Source organism: Cricetulus griseus, chromosome 5, assembly GCF_003668045.3.
Source record: "Cricetulus griseus strain 17A/GY chromosome 5, alternate assembly CriGri-PICRH-1.0, whole genome shotgun sequence".
In the NCBI taxonomy this organism is placed as follows: domain Eukaryota; kingdom Metazoa; phylum Chordata; class Mammalia; order Rodentia; family Cricetidae; genus Cricetulus; species Cricetulus griseus.
This window is the reverse complement of record NC_048598.1, coordinates 164,030,206-164,035,510: the sequence shown is the minus strand read 5'-3', so window position 1 is coordinate 164,035,510 and position 5,305 is coordinate 164,030,206.

The following is a 5,305-nucleotide window of genomic DNA, read 5'->3' as shown; positions in this document are numbered from 1 at the left end:
GTAATGCTGAGAGGGGAAGAAATAGTCTTCTCTATGGAAGAACAGGCTTATTGGTTGTTTCATACCAAATGATCAGCCCTGAAAACATGCATACAAGTAACATTATACAGACTGAGCTTGTCATATTGAGGAAAAAATATATATGCAATAATAGTTAATGAAAAAATGAAGGAAAGGAAATAGGAAAAATGTTGTAAATATGTTATAGTTTCTAAAATTGTTTTTTTTTTAAGTAATCAGTCTGAATCAGTCTGAGAAAGCTATGGAGTGATAGAGTGATTCTTCTGTATATGTTTCTTCTATTGGTTGAGGAATCAAACACTGTTTGGCTAATACAGGAAGGAAGATAGGTGGGGCTAGGAGATGGGGAGAATTCTGAGGAAGGTAGGCATAGAGGCAGATGGCTCACCAAGGGACTCCATGTAGCCACCAAAGGAGAAACAGGTCCAGACATTCTCTAGTAAGCTGAGACCATGGAAATACTTTGATTAATAGAAATGAATTAATAATTAAGAATGAGCAATCCAGTAAGAAGACCTAGCCATCAGCCAATAATTTTATAAATAAAGTAGCATCTGTGTGTTTATTTCTGGCTAAAGAAGCAGTGGGGCCTAGTGGGAGAAGAAACTACAACAATGGAGGCCAAATTAGTAAGGAGCACTACCTCATGGTCTCTTCTTCCACTCCTGATTTGAGTCCCTGCATTGGTGTCCTTCAATCATGGGATATAAACTAAAAAACAAATCCTTTCCTAATCAAATTGATGGCTAACACAGCAACAGGACACAAACTAGTACAGTATTGCATTTTGAAATTGTACCATTTCACTTATTATAGTGACATAGTAGGTGACAATAAAGGAGATGAGAACTTTTTAGATGTGCATCAGCTTGTTAAATAACATCTTGTGTTGTGTCTATTTTTGTTGTTCATTTTCTAACAGATTATATTATACTCTTAATCATTTTGCATTTCAGTTTTCAAGATTATATATATATATATATATATATATATATAATCTGTTATTAAATTCCTACTCTCTCACTTATTAGTGCCTTTTTTCAAATAAAAATTAATTAAAAGAGAGGTTTAGTGTGTGTGTGTGTGTGTGCATGTGTGTGTGTGTGTGTGTGTGTTTGTGGTGTGTTGTGTATGTGTGTGGGTGTATCCTTCTGGTATATGTCATGCCATAGTTATTTTATTAAATTATTTTATGCTGTGATATATTCAAGAACAAGCATAGGATTTCTTGAAGTACCTGAGGGAGACTTTTTTAATCAACTTTCTATTAACTGTGCGAAACTGCTTTGTTCAAGAAAGTCATCATGAGACTAGATTGTTACTAAATGGTTTAAAAATTCAGAGGCATCATGTGTTAGTGTACTGTAAATACTGTAAGTACTTATAATAAATAAGACTGTTTAATTGATGTAGTAATTGCTACATTTGTAAAGTTATTTCTAAATATTGTAAGTAAGATTTACATATATTCATATTCATCGTTTTTTCCAGGGGAAAGCATCTTTTAATTATATTCGCACAATATATTTAAATCAATGAATTTTCATTTCAGATTTTAATTTTTATGAATGCATGTATATGTATCCATCAAATGATAGATATTCTAGTGATGCAATCCAGGAAAGATACAAGTAATATTAATTAACAGTTTGTTAGTATTTATGGCCATGGTTTAATCAACTACACAGGATTGACTCTGAGATTAGGCATCTTATATTTCCACTAAGAAATGTCATCTAATGTGCTGCTTAGCTCTTCATACACATGTAAAGTGGGAAATTACCAATTACCAATTACCAGAGGCAGCAGAGCCAAGTAGAAATACAAGGGTATTTAATAGGGAAAAGCCTTACTTACAGAGCAACCTAGCCAGCCGGCATGGCAGCAGTCTGTATGCAAGCCAAAAGGGAAAAACGAAAGTGAAACCGCAGCCCTGAACCTCTCACTCTACATCACCTTGACCACGCCTGGGAGAGCGTGGTCAGGCAGACCTGTAGCCAGCCCCTAAGTAGGCATGGCTACAGGTTCCCCTACAATTCCCCCTTTAGTCTAAAAGAGGATTAAAACTTAACACTGTAAATTGTCCAAAATTAACAATCATAAAGGTGAAATATAAGAAGACCCAACAAGCTGCTTATGTCACATCCTAACTATCTATTTTAACTAAACCCTAAAGTCATCTGAAAGAGGTGTCAAAGCCTGAACACCTCCTTCCAATCCCAACCATAAACAATAGGAAGCTATCCCTAACTATGTATATACACTATCCTAAGTGACAACAATGGGGAAAGGGGACATAGCATTCTACAAGTTACTTCCTGTTGAAATGGGACAATGACATCCTTGTAGGGACCTGTAGGAAGAAAATGTTGGTATAGAAAAGTCTTGAATCAATTGTATCCAGTCCATGTTAGATGGGATTTGCTGATTGAAGATCTTGCTTGAAATCCTCAACTTGATTGAAGTCAGTACCCGAAGCTCTGGTGGGAGTGTCAGTTGAAATGGAGCAAGTTGGATCCAGTGCAGTCGAGGAGGTGTGGCCCATTTTCTTTCCTCAGTGTCCAGGGATTGCAGTCAGACAGGTCTTCATTGGCTGTGTGGGACTCAAACATAAACAGTTAGCAGAGAAATGATTGCTTGTGTATCTTCGCATGCTGGGGAAGGCAACCATGGACCAAACAATTATGAGAGGTTGCACACCTTGAAAGAAAAGACAAAGGTCACTTTGTAAGTAAGGCTTTTCCCTATTAAATACCCTTACATTTCTACTTGGCTCCATATTGGTAATTTCCCACTTTATCTGGTGGCAGTGAGCAGGATGACACCATGCCCCAAGGTTTCCAGAGAAAGAGGGAAACCTGCCACCATAGCTGCGCTGTTGGGCCACTGAGAGGCACCAGAGCAGCTTCCATATGCTCTCGCCTTCTCGGTGCTCTTGGGCATTGGACTCGGCACTACCGAGATGATAAAGACAGATCCAGATAAAGAAAAAACTCTAAAGGTTTACACTGCATTTAAAAATATATGTAGGCTTGTGGGAGATGGAAGCAGAGGCAGGCAGATTTCCACAGTGAAACCCTGTCTCAGGGAAAAAAGAAACAAAAAAAAGTAATAAAAAAGCAACATAAAGATGGAAAATACACAGAGAATCTGGATACTCTATGCCATATTGTTGGCTTTAAATTGTTTAATTGCCAAAGAAAGACTTACTGCTACTAAAATACATTTGATTATAAATGCTGCTAAATTAACCCAACTTATACATTTTAAAAATGCTTTGACTTCAAAATTTAAGTCTAAGGACAGGCTATTGGAAAAAAAAAGTTTTTACTTGTGTTTCGACAGAAAATCAAAAGCTGTGGATTCCTTCCAGACTAATATGATTTGATCAAGCAAGACCCACTGAAGTTGAGATGATACATCCTTACAGACTACAAAAACAAGGACTTGGTCAGGTTTTTATGTTTTATCATGTTCCCCATGGTATATGAACATTGCCCCCAATCAGCAGGAAGCAGTTTAGAAAGAATGGTGCCCATATTCCCAAATATTGTTTATAAATGTTTGTTTTCATTTAAATGGGGTTGGTTATAAATGATAATGAGCATAGTCAATTTTTTTAAAGAAAAAAAAGAGGAATAGGATATAGGAACGAATATTTTTACATTGGTATACAACCTTAAGGTCCATTTTGTGATATGTATATGTGTCCTATTGTTTATGTATTGTGTTTATACAGATCTTTTACCTATAAAAGTAAGAACTTATAATTAGGTTCATTAGGTTTTCTAGATATGCAGAGATGTATTTGAGATAGGTATTCTTCAAACCTTTCAAAGACCTACAGAAATATGGCATTTAAATGATTTAGGGTTTTACTTGGCAGTGAGACATAACTGCTCCTGGCACACCAATTACATCAGAAAGGGGGATGGGCATCAAAGAAACTTGTTATTGAGTTTGCTTTCAACATGGCAAGATTAGCCATTTGGGCAAGAAACTGCTCTTGCCTGGACTGTTTGTTGCTATATAAACTGGACATACAGGACCCACAAGAAAGTGATTGCTGAACTTACAAAACAACACAGTACTGAAGAGTTCCTGTTAAAATGGAGAAGTGTGCCAGATACACTGTGACCTATGGGATGAAGATGGATACCCCAATGTTACAGAGGAACTGTGGGTGACTGTCCAGGTAGCGAGATGTCTCTGTCAATTCTAGAGTTTATATATTATTCTACTGTGGTCTTTGGTAGAATTGAAGATAGAGTTGGTTATAGTTTTCTTCAGTTTTTATAAAAGATATTATCTTTCTTTTTATTTAGACAGAAAATGGAGATGATGGGGAATGTACTGTGTATGTTTATCTTATTGATTGTTAAATAAAATACTGTTTGGCCAATGAGACAGCAAGTTACACAAGACTAGGAGTCAAAGAGAATTCTGGGAAATGTAGTAGAGAAGTGGTGATTCAGGCAAGAAATGACATAGCAAGGAGACTCATATTTAAGCGAAGGAGAAACAGGAAGGGCTCTCTTTTCCCCTCTGCTCCTGCTCCAGTGGCACAATATGGTCTACCAGCAAGGAGGGATGCCAGTAAGGTGTCTGATAAGATAAGTCTTATAAAATATATAGATTTATGATAATTAAGATTGAGCTAACAGATGAGGAATCCTAGTCATTGGCCAAGCCGCTTTGAACCTAATACAAGTTTCTGTGTATTCATTTCGGCCCTAACTCAGGTGGGTGGCTGGCGTAAAGCACACACGTGGCGGTGGGGCTCAGGCAGCTTTTGGCAGAAAGATTTATCGTAACACACATGTTCATACATATATCCTCATTGGAAAGAATAGTTGGAAAAGGTCAGAGAGATCAATTTGAGTTTTATTTTTAAAATAAATTAATAGACTTTTGAGAATATGGTTTAAGATAACATACATTAAAGAAATTCACAAAGAAATAAATAAAACATTGTAAAAATATTAAATAAAAAATAATAGTTGATCAAAATAATTTGCTCAGAACTGGGAGTGAGAATAAAACATAGCAGAGAAATGCTATTGCTATTATGATACTATGACTTTGTGATTTTTTTTTAAGCTGAAGAACTTAAGGTTTTCTTTTGATTGCACTGAAATAATTATACAACTTCTATTATTTTTCTTTTACTATTTTATGACTAATAATTGAAAAACAAAACCAAATATTTCTTTTTATTAACTTTTGAATTAAATAAAATAGCTTATTAGACATCTTATATGATTTTCTTTTGTGTAATTGGAAA